The sequence below is a fragment of the Marmota monax genome, unplaced genomic scaffold (genome assembly GCF_021218885.2).
Source record: "Marmota monax isolate L192 unplaced genomic scaffold, Marmota_monax_Labrador192_F-V1.1 WCK01_AAM20220418_F8-fsc00028, whole genome shotgun sequence".
NCBI lineage: Eukaryota > Metazoa > Chordata > Mammalia > Rodentia > Sciuridae > Marmota > Marmota monax.
In genome coordinates, this window is record NW_026694779.1 from 2,887,985 (window position 1) to 2,910,384 (window position 22,400).

General features: G+C 48.0%; 1 protein-coding gene across 8 annotated transcripts in view; it reads left to right on the plus strand.

Annotated features, from left to right (window-relative positions):
- Positions 1 to 22,400, plus strand: part of Atp2b2 (ATPase plasma membrane Ca2+ transporting 2) — a 351,907-nt gene that overhangs the window by 84,672 nt on the left and 244,835 nt on the right. The window lies entirely within an intron of this gene.

Sequence of the window (22,400 nt, forward strand, 5' to 3'; positions counted from 1 at the left end):
ATGACACCTCACAACTTGGTCTCAGCATTTCCCTCTGATTCAGCAAAAATCTTTTGTCTCTGCCATTTTCCTGGGAGGCTGGAAATGGCTGATATTTCTAGATATCCACTCTGTCTTGACTTCCTTATGTCTCTTGCCCAAATGTCCTGGGACTTCCTGTCCTGGTAGATGTAAGCAGATGAGTAACTAGAGAACCTCCCACTGTCCCACCTCTCACAGGGATTCTGGGACATAGGCCGGGAGGTGTTATTGTTCTCCCCATTCTGCAGACAACAAAACTAAGGCCCAGGGAGAGGATGCTACAGCTCAAGGTCACACAACTAGGAAATGGGAGAAACAGATGAATCCCAACTCATGGGACACGTTGAATATATTTTTCTCAATTGTGTTTTGTTCTTTAATCTCTCAGCAACTTTGGAAGCAAATGACCTGGCACATTTTGCTTTGAGAGTGTCTATTTGTTAGCTATTTTGCTTCTGCTCACACTGTTGAAACTGTAAGCCCTTTTGAGGTTCCTTCCACATCTGTGTAAATACGTCTTTATAACAATCAGCTGGAAAGAAAAGTGTTCCGTGAGGCACCAAATCATTGATACGGTGCCTTTCCTTGTGGCTGCCTGATGTCTTGGAGCCTTTTATTAATTCATTTATTCATTCATTTGACAAGTGAGTGTTGAGCCACGTACTGGAAATACAGCAGTGAACATGACAAACCTGCCTCAGGAAGGTCCCTGTCCTCAGGGAGCTGACATTCCACTAAGAAAGTTCGTTAGTGAGCCAGTGAACAAGCCGTAATATATCCCATGGGCTATTGAGAAGAATAAAGCAGGGTAAGGAGAGAGAAGGGCTGGGCGGGTGGAACTAACTGCCAGGGAAGTCTTCTCTGAAGAGGTGAACTTTCCAACTAGAATGGAGGGTAATGAGGTGTCAGAAGAACATTCCAGAATATTTCCAAGAGAAAGCCAAAGCCCTGAAGCAGACTGAAGCTTGGGGTGTTTGAGGAACATCAAAGAATCCGGATCCCAAACAGGGCGGAGAGCGGTGGGAAGCGAGGTCAGAGAAGGAGGAGAGGCACCAGATACCGAAAGCTCTGTCCTAATTCCAGGGGAAATGGGACACACTGGGCTTCAAGCAGGGCAGGATCTCCAGGCTGCTGTTCGTAAGGTAGACTGCAGGGGGAAGGGTGGGCGCAGGGGGGCCAGGGAGGATGTTGCTGTAACATGGAGAATGGTGTCAGGGGCTGAACCAGGACTGTGGCGGTGGAGGCGAGAAGGGCCATATTCTGAATAGAGGTGATGGTTGAACTAACAGCACCTATTCTTACACTGGTGTGGGGGAGACAGACTGAGAAGGACCAAGGGGGACACTTGGGGTGTCATCAAGAGACGCCCTGACACCATCTAGTGTTTTGCCATTCAATTCTAGCACAAGACACCAGGAATCAGTATAAACCCCATAAGTTAAAGGGCATGGTTATGTCCCCAGTAAGACTGCCTCCTCTGAGATGGCAGCCACATGTGGAATCCCCAAGCTACTGGCACTTCAGACCAGTTCCTTCTGGTGGGACAATTCACTTGTGACAGCTGACAGCACTTAGGAAAGTATTGTCCTTATGATTGTAGCTTTATTACAAAGGATAGAAATCAGGACCAGCTAAATGATGTGACACTACAGACAGAGGTCTGAAAGGTCTGAACGCAGAGTGTCCATGCCGTCTCCCCAGGGAATCAGGGAACACCACCCTCCGGAAACATTAATGTATTCACCAATCAGGCGCTCCACTGAGCTTTGGTGTCCTGAGATTTCATTAGGGTTTCATGACATAGACTGAACTGATCGATGGACTCACTGGCCATGAGATTGAACTCAATCTCCAGTCCATCTTCTCCCCCAAGGTTGAATAGCTCAAAGCACCTCCCTTCTAATCCCATAGTTCGTATTTCTGGTGCTCAGCTCTACATGCTGTACCTTGGCATGAACTCAGGTGCAATCTTATCACTTGGGAAATTCCAGGTGATGTAAAGTCTTCCCTCCCAAAGATCAAGGACAAAAACCAATCAAATTCTTTTTTATATAACAGGATGGATAGTGGTGCCATTGGCCAGGATTAGCAGAAGTCTTGGAGAGGAGGGAATATATTTGCTAGGGCAAAGTGGAGAGTAATGTTTTGGATGTGTGAACTCCAAGGTGTTTAGATTTTTTGCCACATGCTCATCAGATAGAGCACTGATCTCCGGAATATATGAAGAACTCAAAAACTTAACACCAAAACCCAAACAATCCAATCAATAAATGGGCTAAGGAACTGAACAGACATTTTTCAGAAGAAGATATACAATTGATCCACAAATATATGACAAAATGTTCAACATCTCTAGTAATTAGAGAAATGAAAATCAAAACTATTCTAAGATTTCTTTTCATGCCCATCAGAATGGCAGTTATCAAGAATACAAACAACAATAAGTGTTGGTGAGGATGTGGGGGAAAATGCAACTCTTACATTGCTGGTGGGACTGCAAATTGGTGCAATCAATCTGGATGAATCTAAGGAATCATGGAGATTCCTTAGAAAATTTGGAATGGAACCACCATTTGACTCAGCTATCCCACTCCTTGGTCTACACCCAAAGGACTAAAAATCAGTGTACTATAGTAACACAGCCACATCAATGTTTATAGCACAATAGCTAAACTGTGGAACCAACCTAGATGCCCTTCAATAGATGAATGGACAAAGAAACTGTGATATATGTACACAATGGAATATTATTCAGCATTAAAAGAGAATAAAATTATGGCATTTGCAGGTAAATGGATGGAGTTGGAGAATATCATGCTAAGTGGAGTAAGCCAATCCCCCCAAACCAAAGGCTGAATGTTTTCTCTGATAAATGGATGCTGATCCATAATGGGGGTGAAGGGTGCGTGGGAATAATGGAGGAACTTTGATTGGTCCAAGAGGAGGGAGGGGAGGGGAGGAGACATGGGGGCAGGAAAGATGGTGGAATGAGATGGACATCATTACCTTAGGTACATGTATGACTGCACATATGGTGTGACGCTGCATCATGTACAACCAGAGAAATGAAAAGCTGTACTGCAATTGAGCAATGAATCAAAATGCATTCTACTGTCATATATACCTAATTAGAATAAATAAATAATTTTTGAAAAATAAAATAGACATCAAAGTGGAGATGTATAGCAGGCAGTTGGATCTAGAAGTCTGGAGCTCAGAGAAAGATCATTATATGGATCTTATTTAAAGCCATGGGACTGGCGATGATAGCTCAGGAGGTGAGTACAATTGGAAAGAAAAAAAAGAGCAGGTGGGTGCACCTGGAGGCTTCTAGTTAGTGGTTGGAGAAAAGAAGGGGCAGCCATGGAGACAGAGGAGGAGGGCCAGAGAGGGAGGAGGGTCCACAAGAAAGTGGTCCACAGGGAGAGCTGACCAGTGACATTAAATGCTGCTGCAAGTCAAGGAAGAGGACCATCAGTGGCTGCTGGACTTGGCCAGATGGAGACCACAGAAACCTTGAGCCACATGGCTTCAGGGAAGGGAGAATGATGAGGGCCAACTGGAGATGACCAAGGTGATAATGGTTGATAAGGAAGCAAAGGCAGGGGACAAAGACCCCAGAGGGACTGTGGGCCCAGGAATGGGTCAGGTGGGAGCTCCAGCAGCATGTCTGGTGGCTGGAGAGCACGATCTGACACTTCCTGTGTGCCCAGTTCTGAGCCAGAAATTATGGTGTCTTCTGGGAGCTCAGAGTGTGTTGGAGACAGGGGATAGAGTGTGAGAAATGCTATGTGGGTGACAAAAAAGGCAAAATCACTTGTGACGGGATGATCAGGGCAGACATCACAATTAGTTCAGTTATCTCTGTGCAGTACCTTCTGTGTGCCTGGCCCTTGAAATCCATTAATCCTCAGGGTCCTGACATGGTCCCCCATTTACAGGTGAGAAAACCAAAGCTTACATTCCAGTCCATCCTTAGGCATTTCCAGAGTTAGAGATGAAGGCTGGTTTCCAGGGATTTTTCAGGCAAGTGTCAGTAGGGAGAAGGGATGGGCTGGAATGACTCAGGGACAGTGAGTGCAGAGGGCCCTGGGCAGGGACCCATATGGAGCAGAAGTGGGACCATTCCTAAATCCCATCTGAGTAGCTCAGAAAAGTGACAGTCCCCCTGGAGCACACTCCACTCAGATCACCTGTGATGTGGCCTCAGGCAGGCTACTTTCCCTTTGGCCTGTCTTCAGCTGGTAAGGGGAGGTGACCTGCCACCCCCAAGTCAGCATGGTGCAAGGAGGACAGGACTGAGGCAGAGGGGAGACTGAGAGGAACCTCTTGGGGGAGGGCTGTAGCCCCCACTCCCTCTGCCACATTCAGCAACCACACCCTGCTCCAAAAACACACCGAGGGCAGGCTGCGTTTCTGCTCACAACCCTCATTGTTCTTTGTAAAATGGGAGAGCAGTGGGCCCCGGCCACCCATGCCAGGGTGCATAAGTATGACCTGAAATGATATTTGGGAAGAAAAATGCCCAGCCAAAGCCAAGCGTCATGACTGTCAGGAGTGGGGCACACCACTCATTCTGACAGACTGAGGAGTCAGGAGACAGAGGAGGTGTGGCCACTTGAAGCAGCTGTTTGATTCTGCAGTGTATCAGCTCTATGGAGGCCTGTGAGCCCACAAGTCCTGTTTTCCACCAGCACAGGGGGTGCATCCCACCTGAGTAAGGGCAAGGGGGACTGTGGGGGGAGCCCGGCTGGGCTGGAGGTGCTTATACAAGCTAGTGCCATTGCTGAAAGAGGCGCTCCAGCCGGTCCTCCTAGCAGGGGCACAGTCCTGCCTGCCTTGACACATGGTGTATCCAGGCAATCAGGGGGCCCTCCCATGCCACTATTCACAGAGGGGAAACTGAGGCCCAGGGAAATTGGCCCAATGTTCCCTTTCGCAGCTGTTGCCCATTTCCTTCCCAATATTTTCTATACCATGAAAGCAGAGGGAAGGAAAGAAGTCAAGGAGGGAGCAGAGAGCAGAGGGAGGAGACCCAGGGTGATGTGAAGTAGGGAGGGTGAAGACTCACCTTTGCTTATTAGGAATCCTGGCTCCATCAAACACCTGGAAAGTGAACAAGACCTAGAACATTCTCAGTGTGGAACCTGACCAGCCAGGATTACCTGGAAATGCATGAGCCTCCTGTTCTATTCCTCATGCTGTGAATATGTCAGTGGTGTAGTCACAGACTCTGTGGGAGGGTGGGGGGTGGGAGAGGGGATGAGGAGAAGCCTCTAGAAGGAAAGAATCATGTGCCACACCTACACACATGTGCTTTTGAAAGAGGTTCTGAAATTTGGGCTGGGGGACTGGGTCTGAAAACATGTGCAATCTGCAGGCAGGCAGTGTGTGAGTCTGGGGACTTCCTGACCCCTCCTGGTGTGTCCACTCTCACCTGGCAGCTGCAGGGCCAGTTCTTAAAAACCCAGAGCCTGCTCTTCTCTCCCAGGGGGCTCCATGCTGCCTGCCAGAAGTCCTGATTTGCATGCCTCCGTGGCCTGTTTCTGGCTGTGGTCGTATTTCACAGATTTCTGGAACCTCCTTGCCTGGTTCTCAGCATCTTCTATGAACCTCTTGGGAGATCTGGGGGAGGGGGCAGTTAGGAAAGAGGAAACCAGGTCTGTGGAGCAGCTGCAATGTGCGGAGCACTGAGCTGGGAGTTTGCTGCTCATGATTTCATAGAAGACTTGTTCTGCTTCTCAACGGGGTGGGCGTCGCTCTCTCTGATGCACTTGTGGGTACACTGAGGCTTAGAGAGGCTCAGTTGCTTGCCCTGGACAAGTTAGTGATGAGTGGCCAGTGTTGGGTGGGAAGCTGGTCCACAGGACCACAGTCTGGGTCTGAGTGTGCAGCACCCGCCCTTCCTGAGCATCCTCTCTCAGGCTGGATGTTGGGTTCCAGTGCTGACGTTGTTCCTCACGTGGCCCCTCCATTGCTTTCTCCTCCCACTCCGTCATCTTTACAAGCCCCAGTGGCCCAGTCTCCTCAAATGCAGTACATGTTGGCCCCACTTTAGGAATCCTTGACCTCAAACCCTGGAAGAGCCCCAAGGATCCTAGACATACTCCCATATTGGGCTATCCCCACAAAATAAGCCAAGGAAATGGAGACATCGTAGTTGCAGAGAGCACAATTGATGATCAGGTTTCAAGGAATGTGATCATCAGATGGATGGCCAATGTCAGAGCCTAGAGTAGTGGGCCAGGAAAAGTGTGTGTGTGTGTGTGTGTGTGTGTGTGTGTTCGTGTGTGTGTTCATATGCAGTCATACTGTATGCGTTTTTTCCTATCATATATACAAAGGAACCAGAAATAGACACTCTGACCAGGATGGCAAGATTATAGACTGAATCCTAGATTTTTCCAGAACTATGATGAGCCCTCTTATAGAAATTGGAACATGACTTGACATCAGAGGCTGCACAGTGTGCTAGGGGCTGAGACACAGGGAGCCCCAGCCCTCGGAGCATAAGCCAGCGGTATAGGGTCATTGTGCATCTGGCCAAACAGCCCACTGACCCGTGAATCTATGGCAGGCACTGCAGGGACACAGCCTGTTAGAAGCCAGTTCTGTTCTTCTTAAGCCCTGAGACACTAAAGGATGCTGGTGTTACCAGCCAGGGCTGCTGCTCGTCGTGAGTGTGATGGCATGGCATACCTATGAAAGTGGAACAAGACCAGAATCCTGATGCTGGTGGTGCTCGTGGCTCTTCCAGGGTTAAGCTTCATTATCCAGAGCCCCTTGGCCCCCATTCCCCTCACACATACTTGTCAGGGGGACCTCCCCGGCCCGATCTGGTGGCGTTTCTGTATTGGCAAATGGTTTGCTGTCCAAATCCCCTCCAGTGGCCTTTGTTAGATGTGTTTCTTTAATTTTCCCTTTCTTTTCACACACTTGGGAAGCTCCGGGCTTCAGCCAGGCGTGCCGAGGAGGCTTGTAGTAGCAGGACTGATCGATGCCGCCAGGCTCCTTGCGGCTGCCAGAGCCGCAGTCCTGGGTGGGGGCGGCTGCGGGCTCTGCAGCAGCGACTCTAAGCGCCTCTGCTACTGGCATCCAGAGTGCCCAACAGCTCCTGGCCCTGCAGACCCCGCAGCCGAAGCCTCGGAGCCCTGGAGCCCTGGAGCGCAGGGCTGGGACAAGCCCACTCCTCCTGCAGAGCTTGCCCAGGGCGCACTCTGGAGGGTAAGTGAGCGGGACTACCGGTGCCATGGGTCCCCAGAGGCCAGGAGGAGCTACTGGCTCTGGGACTTCCAGAAAAACACAGCTGAAGAAGCTGCTTGTGTTTGGACTATTCCTGTTGAGACTGAAGGAGGTCATAGCTCGAGAGCACTTTCCTGGTAATTCTGTGAAGCAGTGGCAAGACTTGGCTCTGCCCAAATTTGAGGTGGCCCAGAATTCTGGGGAAGGAAGGTTGGTGTTGGCTGGCACCCAAAGCCAGGCCATTATAGGACTTCCCCGAATGACCTTAGCTCCTTCCCTTACTCTTTGCCAGATGTTTATTGAGGGCCTTAGACATGCCAGGCTCCCTGCTAGATATCAGGGGATTCAAAGAGGACAATAATAGAACCTCTACCCAGAAATACCCATAGCTTGCCAGGAGGGTGATTATTTCAATCATCTAGTGTTATGCAATTTGTGATGAGAGAAGGTCTGCCCAGAATCTTCAGGGAGCTAGAGAAGATTTTACAGAGGATAGGCCATTTCAGTTGGGTCTTGAAGGATGAGTAGGAGCTTCGCAGAGGACCAAAGGCAGCCAAGACATTATGAGGGACTATAAAGAGATTTGGACATACAGAATGTGACAGTGTGTGGTGACAGGCTTGGCAGACATGAGCGGAGTCTGCAGAAAGTCCTCAAATACTGACAGGGCTGCATGCTGAAGGGCCTCTGATACCCAATAAAGGAACTTGGACTTGATCCTCAGACAGGTGAGAGGCACTGAAAATTTTAAAGCAAGCACTTTGCGGTCAGTTTTGTATCATAGGAATCTGCCCTGCGAGTTGGGTGAGATAGAGAGACACTGCCAGAGAGAAAGCCACGTTTTCACATTCAAGGAGGCATTGACTTTGAGCCAGGGCAGTGGAGTCTGGAGGTGGAGGACAGACGACAGAGTTTGAGAGACAAGGACCAACGGTGAGGGGGAAGGGAGAGTCTGGGGTGATTTCAAAGTTGACCGTGGGGCCTGGGTATGTGAAGGGACATCTTAATGAGAGAGGGGACATGGGAGGAGCAGATGGAGGTGGGGGTAGGAGAGGTAAAACAGCCTCATCTGCAGGCCCTGACAGTGCTGTACTCTGGCAGGCTCCGTGGCACGCTGCTGGGCATGCTGAGTCAATGCCAGCTGTGTCCCCCACATGCCCTCCAGAGTCTTAATGGGCCCACATGTAGTCACTGAGATTGTAGTATCAGCTATCGCTCAAACAGTGGGAGCTTACCCTGCACCTTTTGCATGCTTGGTCTGACCCTCACTGCTGGGACTTAAGTACAAATAGGAAAAAGGGGTACTGTGTCCTGCTGTGGGCAGATTCTCTAGATATTGAATGCAAATGTTGCTGGGAATGTTGGTGGCCCCTAAAAGCCTATGCTTGATCTTTTTTTTAAAAATTTTTTACTTTTTTTTTTAAATTTTTTATTGTTGGTTGTTCAAAACATTACATAGTTCTTGATATATCATATTTCACACTTTGATTCAAGTGGGTTATGAGCTCCCATTTTTACCACATATACAGATTGCAGAATCACATCAGTTACACATCCATTGATTTACATATTGCCATACTAGTGTCTGTTGTGTTCTGCTGCCTTTCCTATCCTCTACTATCCCCCCTCCCCTCCCCTCCCCTCCCCTCTTCTCTCTCTGCCCCCTCTACTGACATTCATTTGTCCCCCTTGTATTATTTTCCCCTTTCCCCTCACTTCCTCTTGTATGTACTTTTGTATAACCCTGAGGGTCTCCTTCCATTTCCATGCCATTTCCCTTCTCTCTCCCTTTCCCTCCCACCTCTCATCCCTGTTAAATGTTAATCTTCTTCTCATGCTCTTCGACCCTACTCTGTTCTTAGTTACTCTTGACCATTTGGAATGGCCTTGTGCCAGGATGCCTAGAACAGGGTGGTGAGAGTGCAGGAGAAGCTGCCTGGGGCTAGCTAGTCCAGCACAGATCAGGTTAAGGGGAAAGATGGAAGGATTCATACATGAGGGGGCTTTGCTGCAATCCAGGCTTGGAAGGAGATATATACTGAATATGTGGGGCACAGAAGGCTATAGCATGTTTTGCCAAGAGGCTAAAGCTCTAAAGAGCTCTAAAGAGGAGTCTTATATAAGAGGGCGATGTTTGCCATCAGACATGGTGAAACGGACATTCCAGGAAGTGCACTGTACATGGAGCAGGGGGAGCAGGTTACCAGAACCTGGGCCCATACATACGAGCTAAGTGAGAAAAACAGACAATATGGAGTGGTGGGGACTGTGGCTGACTGTAAAGTGCTTATCAGCTCTAAAAGGAAAGTAGGGCCCAATTCCACACAATGGTTGCTCTTAAGGGCCTAGTATTGCCAGGTCTTCTAAGTTTTCAAGAGATTCCAGGAACCCGGGGTTTTATGTGGAATCTCCCAACTTAGAAACCTGGGACCAACATTGGGGAAGTCAAATAAAATAAATATAACCTGGGGGCTGCCAATCTGCAGCTCTGATTTAGGGCCTCACAGTGGGGCAGGAGGTAGCTGGTGGCATGAGAGGAGGTAAAGCTCCGTGCTAGCAGGGCTGTGTCTGACCATTGGGCCACAGGCCATCCCAGTCAAACCTTGTTCTACAGATGAGCTGGAGAGCCTAGACTTCACCTGAAAGCTTCAGGGAGATTGTAAGGTTGGAGGCAAAGGCATGAAGTGATGGGCAGTTGGTCTCATGATCCCTCCAACTGCTCTGTGGAGGGTAACTTGGGAAAGGGAGATGGGAGGCAGGTATGTGGGCTGAGATGCTCAGCAGGGCTCTAAACAGAGGTCAGGGGGGTCTGGACCACTTAGCTGGGGCGAGAGGAGAGGAAGGATTCCAGAGGTTCAAATCTATGCAGAGATTGATTTGGAGAGTCGAAGGGAAAGGAGACCAGGGTGCCCACCAGATTCCTGCGCCAGGTGGGTGGCTCCAGGGCACTGTTCACCAAAGTGTGGAATCTGGGAGAAGAGTGTGGGGATAGTGGGAGGAGGGGCAGTGACTCTGGTTCAGGTTTTGTTGAGTCTAGATGCCCACGGGACCCACTCTGGCTGAATATGCAGCTCTCAGGAGAGGGAGAGCTCAAGGCACAGGTGACACCCCCACCCAGCTGGACCTCTCACTCTCTCAAGGGCCCCTAAGATCATGATCTTTGTGGTTGCTCTGTGGCCTGAAGGTTAAGAAGTTTCCTTCTTGGGTTCGGATTTGGGTTTCATTTCTAGAAAGGCTGAAGGGCAACAAGATGGATTGATACTTAGAGCCAGAACTAAGGAGTGGTAGGGACTGTGGCTGACTATAAAAGACCTGCCATCCTCCTACTCCATGATTTGGGCAGCTGGAAGAAATAGGGCAGAGAACACCTGCTTACCCAGGCAGGCCCTGAAGTTACCACATTAGTAACATCTCCTTCCCAAGAGCCAGTCTGAGCTCTGTCGCCCTGAATTCTTGCACACATGGGTCTCACTTGCACTTGAGAGGACAAAAGGGTTTGCTAAGCAGATTGATGGCTTAACAAGCCCACTTAGGAGGCCAGGCTCTCAGTAGCAGCATTTTCATTCCAACAATGAGTGTACACATTATCAATGGCTTCGTATCTATTTTTAAAGGCAGTTTTAAGACTCTCATCTGCTGTCAAGAGTGTCACCGAACATAGCAAGGACATTCACAGCAATGTTGGATCCTTCGAAAAAGAAACTACTGCATTCTATTAGAGAACCAACCTGTAGCCAGCATCTGCCAAGTACACCAGGCGCGGGGCTGGGCGTTTTAGAGACATTGGCTCATTTAAGCCTCGCAGTAGTCCCTGGGGAGTGGAGTCCTCGTCATTTTCTTACTGAGGAAAAGAGGCAGGCCCAAAGAGGGTGAGCTGCCAGGGGAGGGAGGTTCACTCAGCAAGGGTCACCGTGGCTGGCCACAAGAGCTCATTCTTTCTAGCCGTCTCCCAGTGGTTTCCCATTAATTCAGGTTTCTGCCCCTTGATCAGTGCAAGGATGGTCCAAACTAGAGCTTCACAGGGTTTGGGGACAAAGGAGAAGAGGGGGAGGTGGAAGAGAAGGAGCTGAGCATTCAGGAGGAGGAGGAGGAGGAGGAGGAGGCCTAGAACAGGGAGAAGAATGGATCAGTCCCCAGAGTGGAGGAGGAGGGAAGGTTGGAGGGTGGTGCTGGGTGTGGCCTCCTCCAAATCCCAGAGATGCCACCAGCTCACCTGAGGCAGGTAGAGTTCGTTGGCCCTTCAGATCAGTTTTTCCCAGCATCAGTCATTTGTTTTGATCATATCTTCAAACCACCCACACCATTTCCCATTTTTTAAAATTAATCTATTTATTTATTGTAGTGCTAGGAATCGAACCCAAGACCTCACACATGCTAGGCACATGCACTCCCAATAAGCCACATCCCTAGCCTTACCCTTTTATTCTTTTTATCAGGTCACCATTTTACTTGTTTCCATTATCTAAAAAAAATAAAAATAAAAATAAAAAACTTTATTATGCAACTTAAATAACTTAAATGGAAATAATACCACTTGTCATAAATAGAAAATAGCTGGGGTTGTAGCTCAGTGGTAGAGCACTTGCCTGATAGGTGTGAGGCACTCAGTTTGATTCTCAGCACTGCATATAAATAAACAAATAAATGAAATAAAGGTCCATCAACAGTTAAAAGCATTTTTTTAACAAATAAGTAGAAGCTTATCCATCAAAATCGATACAAAGAAATTAATAATAATAATATGATTAAGTTCTGCCTTCTTAAGTTCTGCCTTCGGCGGTGGCCTGAGGTTTGCTCCGTCTCTCTTGGCTAGCAGGGAGGGCTCAGCAAAGGTGGGAGGGGCTGAAGGCACATTAACCCTGAGCGAGCCTTTCTTCCTGAAGATCCGCAGCAAGAATCAAAGGGAACAGGAACCCGTTCCCACGCCGTGGGTTGGTATCCTTTCATCATTTAGTGCCTCCAAAAAACACTTCTCTGAACCTCACGATCTGGGGTCATGTTGTACAGAAAGCCACTTCCAAGAGTGGTCTTATGACCCTTCCAGAACTTACAGTGGAGCCCACAAGAGGAAAACAAAAGAGCGTGGGGAGCAAGTGGGATTGCAGAACAGGCCCCCACATTCTGTGACTCAGAAAGTGAAAACAGTTTTGGTGCAGTGTCCCTTGTGATGACGGTGGGGAGGGGCAGAGGCCAGGGCTGGAGGCAAGAGGGGGTTCAGAGGAGGTGTCACCGTATTGCCCCCCTCTGCTTTCCAGGACGGCTGCTCAAGCCTCAGTTTCTGACTCTGACGCTGAGGGAGGACATCCCTGAGGCCCCCTTCACGCTTGTCCTCAGGTTTGCCCTGGGTCACCTTAGGGTGGAGCAGCCTATAATCCCTTTAATCCCATATTAATGAATTATGTGCCCAAGAACAGGCTCAGTTGGGGGGAAATGAAGAAAAGTAAGCAAGCTCCCCTCTCTCCCCAGGAGAAAAGGGAGGCGGGAACTGGAGGATGGCTCCTTGTGGGATCAGTCTCGCTGAATTCTCCCTTCGAGTCTGAGTTCTGGCTTGTTCTGAGGTCTGAGCTCTAAATTCTGGGCTCCTGGTCTCCCCCTTCAGGCCATCCCATGTGAGCTTGTATGTGTGTGTGTGCATAATAGATGGCCCTCTCCTCGCCTGCTGGGCTTTGATCAGCTATTGACCATAGGAAGAGCCGTGGCAGGGGGTGAGGGGAGGACAGATTGCTTCTGAGTGACCAGCTGAATATTAGATTGCAAGGTTCTTAGAGACCCTCTAGTTCACCGTTACTCACAACCAGGGAGCAAATCATGCCCTCCATCTTACAGATGAAGAATTTGAGGCAGGCCCAGGGAGGGGAAGGCCTCAGAGCTGGTATGGGACAGAGCCCAGGCTCCCCTCCCTCCACGATCTCACCTCCTCTCAGAGGGCTGATGCTTCTTATGCTGTGGTTGGCTTCAGAGCCTGTCCTGGGGACCAGCCAGATGGTGTTCCCATTATAGGCCTCAGGCACAAGGTACGACCCAACCTGACTCATCTGTGCCAATTCTGAGTGTTCCTGGAGCGTCCTTGCTCACATGGGCTCCAACCATGGCCTCTGGGAACATCTTTCCCTTTCCTGCCTAGATATTGTGGTTACCTCCCCTGGCCTTTGCCAGACTTGGCAGCCAGTTTCCTCCTCAGAGACTCCTCAGAGACCACTGGGGCCAGCCACAGGGCAATGCTCAGTGCACAGTAGGCACACAGCACCCACAAGGGAACTGCCAGCTGACACCCTTTGTTACCTTGGACCTCCTCTGTTTTGCAGGCTCAGGGGCTTTCCAGGTCTTGGAATCTGGGGGTATTGTTTAAATGCAGGGCAGCAGGTCAGATGAGTCCTTAGCTACATGGTAATTAGCCATGACTGCAGAGCCAGCCTCTTTCCTGGGGGACTTCTCAGCCTTGCCGTGCCCCATGAATTCACCTGGGCTTCTCTATGACATCTGTCTCTTTTCTTTTGTTACCTCCTTCATTCTAGCTCATCATCCCCCACCACTGCACTCGCCCAGTCCTTACTCAGCCCTCTTCATGGACACAAAAAGTGGGTTTTCGGGAAAGCAAGGTGAGTGGCAGAGTGACCCCTAGGTGCCCCAAGGCAGTTGCATGCAGTCACTCACAGCCCACCTGTCCAGAGCAGGTACTGCTAAGCCTCAGGCAGGGAGAGGGCTGCAGATCCTACTGATTGAGAACCAGGCTGCCTGTCCTGTCTGGAGTTTGAAACCAGAGGCTTTGAATAAACCCATGGCCTCCTCTGTAAGGGGAGCCAGCTCCCACCATGAAAGGGCCTTTTGTTTTATCCCAGCCCCTCCCTGGTTCCTGGGTGAGCTGTGATTCCATTTTAATTAAATATGCAGTGGCTGGGGCTGACAAGATGCCCTGGCCTTCTGCTCCAGGGCTGAGGAGGAGGGTGACATGTGGCCCAGTGTCTGGACCCCACTCCTGTAGAAAATGGCAAGCAGAGGGTGGGCCAGGAGCATTCGAGGGCCATAGTTGTGAGCTGGTCCACAGTGGGTTAATGCTCAGGGCAGAGGAATTCACCCTGTAGGATGCCAACCTTCCTTGGGCATCCACTGATTAACACATCTTCTAGTTCACAGGGAAGTTAAACCTGAGGGCAGAAGAAGGATTTTTTTTTTTTTTTATGTTACTAAGGTCCAGCAGGGGCTCAGGTATAAAGCTGTGCTGGGGGTGACTTTTTTGTTCACTCCCCAGGTGGGTAGCTGTGGACCCCTGAGGACCCCAGCCCCTCGGCTGTCAATTACCCTTTTCTACACCAGCCCTATGCTGACTTCTTGCACTGAAAGGGTTCACTACTCAGCAAAACAGTGCAGTCAAATCCCTAAACCAAGAGGCCCCAGCCCACTTACCTGCTCCCCTTCGCCTTCCTCCTGTGTCTTTGAGTTTCCCCGCTGAGAAGCCCTCTAGAATCCAGATTATCCCTTCTCACACCACACGCCTTCTGAATGGATCTTGTGTACTTGCCTGAATTCTTTCATATTCACTATCTCCCCCTGGTGGGACATAAGCCCATGAGGATAGGGATGCTGTTTTATTCCCTCAGTGCCTGGCACAGATCATGAACTCAGAAATGGTTGAATAAATACACTTAAGTAAAACCTGCGGGCAGAGTCTCCACCTAAAACATGACCTGGCTGGAGGTGTGGCTCCGTGGCAGAACAGGTGCTTAACATGCACCAGACCCTGGGTTCCAACCCCAGCACCAAAAATAAACAAACAAATAAATAAAAGTTACCCAATTTCAATAGTGTTAAAGTCCATCTTGAACTCTGTGATGCTGGGGCTCATCCAATCAGCAAAGCTACTGAGCCCTGCCTTGCTCTCTGCTAGTCCCTGTGCTGGTTAGTGCTGGTTAACGCCCATCGCCTGTGCCCAGTCCAGAGGGAAGCCAGACAGGAAACCACAGTCTGGTGGGATCAGGCTGTCATGGAGGGCCAGAGGGAATCTAGGCAGAGGAAGAGAAAAGGGGGTCCTTGAGGAAGGTGAGCCAGAGTATCTGGGAAAGAAGAGACCATGGCCAAGATGGCGTGCTTGGGAGGAAGTAGCCAGTTCTGGGAAGCAACCCTGAGAAATCTTGGATTGAGAGAGGCACAGCAGGAGAGTAAGTTACAACCAACTCTAAGGGGCTTCCAGTGCCACACCCAGACTCTAGACTTTGTTCTCTGGGCAGTGGGGAGCTATTCGAGGTTATTCAGTTGGGGTGATCTCCCATCAGATCTCCATCCTGTGTTTCAGGAAGATTACTCAGGCTGTAGCCTAGAGTATGGACCAAATACTCAAAGATTCAGGGCCTCCGGTTGTTGCCCCTGGGGAAATGGAATATGATTCTGGTCACCAGGTCCCTCTCTGAGGATTATTTTCAGTGCTAGTCTCAGCAGAGGACTGGGGTGGTAATGCAGGGGCTGGGGGATCACTTACCTGTTATAAGATATGCCTTCCTCAGAGGGGATAAATGTCTTATTAAATTAGTGGCTGAGAGGGTAGGTATGGCATCACTGTAACCTGGGACTACAGGTCATCACCCTCTGCTTGGTTTGTCCTAGGATTAAGACACCACCTAAGAGATGCCATCCTCTGTGCCCTCGATCACATGTGTTATACAGTCAATCAGCAAACATTTGTGCAGATCCAGTTTTCTGTTGGCTTGCTTACTTGTTTGTAAATTTTATTCAACTAAAGATCCTTCTACAACTTACCCAAGTCGAGGTGAAAAGTATAGACAAAGGCATAGAGGTAACAATAGGTCTGAAATAAGTTAAGGAGGAGGTTAAAGATCTTTTATATTCAATCCCTGTAGCCTCAGAGTGAAGTTTTCTTTTCCTTTTCCTTCATATGGACAACACACTTCTTCATGTTTTTCCTGAAGTTTTGTCATTTAAGAATATAAAGTTTGTGACATCAGACTAAGTGCTTAAGGTGTATCACCTCTCTCAGTCTCTGTAACAACCCCTGGAAGTATTTTAATCGCGTCTATAGTTGAGTGATCTTAGTCACAGAGAGGTTAAATCACTTATTTATGATCACATCATTTGATTTAGAAGCAGAGTAACTGAGATTTGAACCCAGGAACTCTGTTCCACAAAATCCTGATGTCAACCACCATTACCCTTGATATCTGCCTTTGAGCAGAAATTTTGAACTCTGTGCCTCTCCTCCCCGTAGCCCAGCCTGCTGTGTCACCTAAGCTCCTGTTCTAATTACCGTGCCCTAATGATGTGATATTCACTTGTATTCAAGTCCTTTTCCCATTTATGCCTTGCCAGGTCCTTCTGAGGGTTGGTGGCTAGAGGGCCAGCCAATAGAGGAAGACACCAAAGCTCAAAGATTTGCAGTTAATAATGACAATGGCAGAAGCTAAGATGCATGTAGAACTTATTTATAAACCAGAGATACTGTTGTTATTGTCGTTCTATTTTAGTTGATGGAGAAACTGAGGCAGCTACTGAGATACACAACCAAGATTCAAACTCAGGGAGAATCCACACTCAACCATCTCATTCAGCTGCCATTGGCTGGCTCATGGCGGCGAGCGTGCACATGGCAAATATTGAAAAATGACTTAATTGCTCATCTCTGACCTCTCTTTCAGTTCCATTCCTTGTTTCCTCTTTCTTTTCTTCTCAACCTAGTATCTCCCTCTGACTGCCCTGAGAGATCTGAATTCTGAATGCTGAGGGGGCTGTGTATAGGTCCTGTGATGGTGATGATGATGGTGATGATGATGATGATATGATGGTGTGTGTGTGTGTGTACATGCACACTTGCATGGGCTCATGCCTGTGCTCTCCCCTGTGCCCTGTCTGCCAAGAATTCTTCATAGTGAGTGTGCTTGGGGAAGGCAAGCCCCTCACGGCTCCCTCTGACTCACTCTGGGAGTGAAGGTTTTCTCGGCTGTTTCTTCCATTCTTGGGCTGTTGCTGACAGCCAACCATTGTTGAGTATCCATCTTTGGGAACAGAAGTGGCCCATCTCTGGGAAACTCTGGTCTTCTTTTCAAACTAAGCCAGGGAAGATCAATGGCCAAGGAATTCACAGCCTTGTCTGGGGCTGTTTTTACTCCTCTTTGAAGAAATATGGTCTCTTCTGACTACAACTAATGTGACACTTAACTACTCTGATGTGACAGTCCTACCCTCTACAACTGTCATTTGAGGTGTGCTACTTAAAAAAAAAGTTTTAATAACTTTGTTTTCAAAGCCTTGGCATCTCCCTCAAAACAATCAGACACATTGAAGAATCTAAATCAAAGAATGTCTTGCCTGCTTGAGATGCAATGGTGTTTATTCCTTCAGTGGACACATACCAGGTGTCTAAACTATGCATGGTGCTGGAGACCTATTGATGTTCAGACCCACAAAGTCCCTGCCCTCCTGAAGCTGGGTTCTAAACAGAAAGAGAAGGAAAATGATGTAGTGATCAATTGAGTCGGTCATTTCAGATACTGCTGGGTACCAGGGAGGGTATGGAAAAAGGTGACGTGATAGGGTGACAAGAGACTACTTAGCTGAGGGAGGGCCTCTTGAAGAGGGGACTTTGAGATGAGAGCAGAGAGACAAGCAGCCAGTTATGCAGAGATCTGAGAGGAGAGAATCCCAGGCAGAGAGAACAGTCATTGCAGCAGTGTCCGGTTGTAAATGAACTTGGTGACTTCAAGGAGCAGCCAGGAGGGTGCTGTGGCTGGAGTTTGGTGCCTGAAGGGGACAGCGATAAAAGATAAGGTCAGAGTATGGGCCAATTCAGGACATGTCTTGCAAGCCACAGGGAAAAGCAATATTTTATTCTAGTAAGCAGACTGCATTTCTGTTGACTAACAATTGATGTTGGAATCCAGGAGAGGTGATAGAATATGGTCACGTTTACTATTTTGCTCTCAAAACAAAATTCTCAAGCATCAGTAACCAATTTTAATGAGCACAATATCCTTAATGGAAGCTGACAGGGTCTCTTTAAATGAGTCATGGCAACTTAGTATAATGATCTCATGGTTTAAGCTTCAGTTCCGTGATGTCCTGTGTGACCTTGGGAAAGTCATCTACTATTTTGATCCTGTTTTCTTATCTGGCACACACGGAACAATATTTGACTTACAAGCTGTTGTGAAGATAGAAGTGATAATGCCACAGAGAAGCATTTTATGAACTTGAGCTTATTATCCCATTGGGAACTCTCCACTAAGCACACTTTACTAATTAGAACCTTAGATCATGCCTAGCAGAAATGCCCAACTCCCAGAGTACATAAGAAACACATCTAACTATTGGACACCTTGCTTCACGCACAACCTGAGGATCTTCCCCATGCCTCTTTTCCCCAAAGGCCCCCAGATACCTGATGGGGTCCTCTAAGTAAAGGCCTGATGATGCCACCCCTTCCAGGGCTTCCAGGTTGGAGCAGGAGGATCTGTCCAGGATGGGCCTATGAGAGCCTGAAGTCAGCATCCTAGAACCAATCAACATGGAGTCACTTGGAGCTCTCCAGGGTCCTGATCGGATCAGCTGAGGATTCCCAGAAAACTGCTGTTATCCCAGTTTGTAGCTCTGCCTTTGCATGGGTCATATAATTGTGGTTGCCACATTTGGATGGAGAATGAGTTTCTGGAAAAGAACTGCGTTTGGGATAAGGCACACCTGAGTTAAAACTCCTAAAACCACTTCCTCACCTATAAAATGAGGGTGATGATATCTCTCTTTTGGGCTGTGTAGATAAATGCACCGAAAGAACCTTGTACAATGCCAAACAAATATAGATTCTCATTAAATAGATGATGTTTCTCTGTCCAGGCACTGAACTCTCAGAGAAGCCTATTCTAGGTCAAGGTATTGGTTACGACAGCATGGGCCCTAGGGTCCCTCAGATCTAGTTCAAATTCCAGCTATTTCCTCCTCATCTTGTGAGTTTCTTAACCACCCCAGTCTAAGTTTCTACATCTGTAAATCAGGGCTAATACTACATACTTAATAGAGTCTAATAGCAAGTACACAGAGGAGACTTGTGGATTTGGATTGAACTTTTAGGTAATCCTAAACATGTCCCTTTTCTTTTTAAAGCGGAATTGAATTTGAAATTAATCTCTAAACCTGCAGCAGATGATACTTCCCTGCGTCCCCATTAAAAGGGAAAGACAGTACGTGGATGCATATGGTTATGGTCCAGGGAACGGGGAATGAAATGAAATGAATGAAATGAAAACTGACTTACATTTAGGTGAGGTAAAGCCACTGTGGGAATGTCCTTGCTCCTGGGGGACATCTAAGACAGTTGACCATTGGCATTCCATGGTTGTGTTGAGAGAGAGAGAGAGAGAGAGAGAGAGAGAGAGAGAGAGAGAGAGATATCTTCTCAGAAGGGATAATGCCCTAGGATGTGATTGGGGAAAAAGAGGTCCCCAAGTTTCCATCTTCAAAAGGAAAAAAGAATGAATTAATGGTCCTTGGTCATTTGGATGTGTACAATGTTTCCAGCAGAAAACCATAAAGTTGAGATGGGCAGAGTCTCTGTGGGACAGAAAGGAAAGGACATGGGTGCAAGAGTCACCTGGGCTTGACTTCCCATGTCTGCTCCACCATTTAGCTGGGTGAATTTATTTGTGTTTAACTATATTTATGGCAGATTTCAAACATGTAAAAAAAAATCTCATCTACTCCCCCATCCATTTCCCTCCATTCTCCTGTGTTATAGAGAAGAAGAGAAGCCCAGAGGCATTAAATATTCACTTGAGTCTGAGATTCCTAAGCTGTGAAACAGGGATAATAGTGATACCAAAAGGATGAGGTGTCTGGGAAATGAAGAAAGAGAGGGGTCAAGTCCTTAGTTATCTGTGACTTCCCTTTCCTTCCCAGACCCTCATCTAGTGGATCCCTGGATGGTGACAGACTTGAACATGGGATGTTCACACTCAGGTCCTCTGGTCTTCCTTCTGCTCATATTGGACCTCTGCATGCACTCCTACCTTCAGGAATTTGAACCCATTATTCTAGTTGCCCCTCACCATCGGGTATCTGATGACTAATGAATATAACAAAAAATTGAAAGTCGGGAAACATGGATTTCTAGCACCTTAGCTAAAAGATCTTCACTCAGCTTCTTCATCTGGAATAGTACCAACTTTGTATTGTAAAGCACTTTGTGAAATTTAAACTGTTAAGACTGTTATAATGCCTGACATTCCGCTCTTTATCTTCTTTGGAGTAAGCATTGTAGGAGAGGATTTTAGTCATTGAGGGAAACAGAGGAAGGGAGCAATCGAAGCCCAGGAGCAAGGGACAGAATGTTCCAGATGGGAGACAGCACAGCACACTTGGAAGCTGATGGGAATGATAAGTAGAGAGGGAGCTAAAGGGGTGATTCGGGGTAGAAGGGAGCCAGACTACCGCTAGCTGAGTTCTTATATGAGGCTTGACTGTCCTCGGGCCCCTGGTCATGGAGGTTTCAAGGGTCAGCTAGTGTCCTTGACCCTGATCATGAAATCATTGGAGCCACTGATGAGTTCTGAGAGGGAGGACGGGTGGGATAAAGTCGTGCCTGCTGTGTGGAGGATGATAAGAGTGACATTGCTTGAGGAGACCAACTGAGGGAGTTGGGGAATGTGCACATAAAAGAACCCGTGTCCACTCCTCACTGAATCCCAAGTGCCTGGCACATACTAGGGATCCAACCAAATATTCACGAAAGAAGTATTGGCAGACTTTGGGATGTCCTCTGGGGAAGTTCATGCATGGTGGGAAGTGCACGGCAGGTCTACCCTGGAGGGTAAGTTGACTTGAGAGACACAGCACTGCAGCTACTTCACATGGAAGGTGGGAGGCAGGGAATTGCTCAGATGAGTGTAGGTAGACCAGGAATTGGAAACCCATGTGTCTATAGGGACCAGGCATATTGCATAAATAAGGAAATAATGAGGACTGTGGTGCACTGGAGGCACATGTCCCATCTCGAGAGCTCAGCAGATTCTCAGCCCAGGCTCACTGCTGATCTACAGGGTCATGGCTCCCAGAGCTTTCAAGACGATTCAGAATTCCAGATTTTTATATGAAATATCTTAGTCTTTAAACCATAGCTATCCAATAGAAATGAATTTGAGCAACCCATGTTCCTCTCAAATATTGAGAACAGCCACTGTGAGGAATTATATTAGTTTTCCATTATGGTAACAAAATACTAATTCAGTGAACTTACAAAGAAGAGAGCTTTATTTTGGCTTACAGTTTCAATCCACGATCCACCAGCCCTATTGCTCTGGGCCTGTGGCAAGGCAGCACATCATGGTAGGAGCATGTAGCCAAGCAAGCTGCTCACTCACGGCCTGGAAACAGAAGACACACATAGAAGGAGACCTGGGCCCCATAATCTCCTTCCCAGTGACCTAACACTTCCCAATAGCACCCCCCCTGAAGGTTTCACCGCCTACACCTAGTGCCATCTGAGGGAGCACACCTTTAACACGAGGACCTTTGGGAGACACTCCAGACCCAAACGAGAGAAGTAACTATAAATTTCTGAACATCCACATTAAAAGAAGGAAAATGAAACAGTTGAAATTAATTCCAGTGATAGTTTATTTAACAAGCCATACCCAAAATATTATTTCCACATGTAATTGACATTATGGGAGGAAAAAAAGAATAAGTTGGTTTACATTGCCTTTCTTCATAGTAAGCCTTTGAAACCTGGAGCCCCTCAATGTTTTACCTTAAAGCACATCTGAAGTGCTCTATAGCCAAGCTGTGTGCTTAGTGGCTACCATCTTGGCAGCACAATTGTAAACACTCACTCTGAGACTCTTACCTTAGTCTTAGACTCTCATTGCATGCTCTGAGCAGGACCAACCCCTTGCTCCCAAGGCCCTGGGTAGCCACTGACAGAAGACCCATGCTAATTAGGGGGCACAGTCCATCTGAGAGCAGCTCTTCGTCTCTCTTCACCTTGAGTAGAAAAGAACTGGCTTCCAAGAAAGGAGAGTGAGGGACCCCCAGCTCTGGGAAGTTCACGGCTTGCAGGATTGACCCAGAGTAGGAGAGGGGTTCTGGAGCCTTCATTATGCCAAGGACACAGCAAAAGGCTTTTTATTTTTTCAATTTTAAAA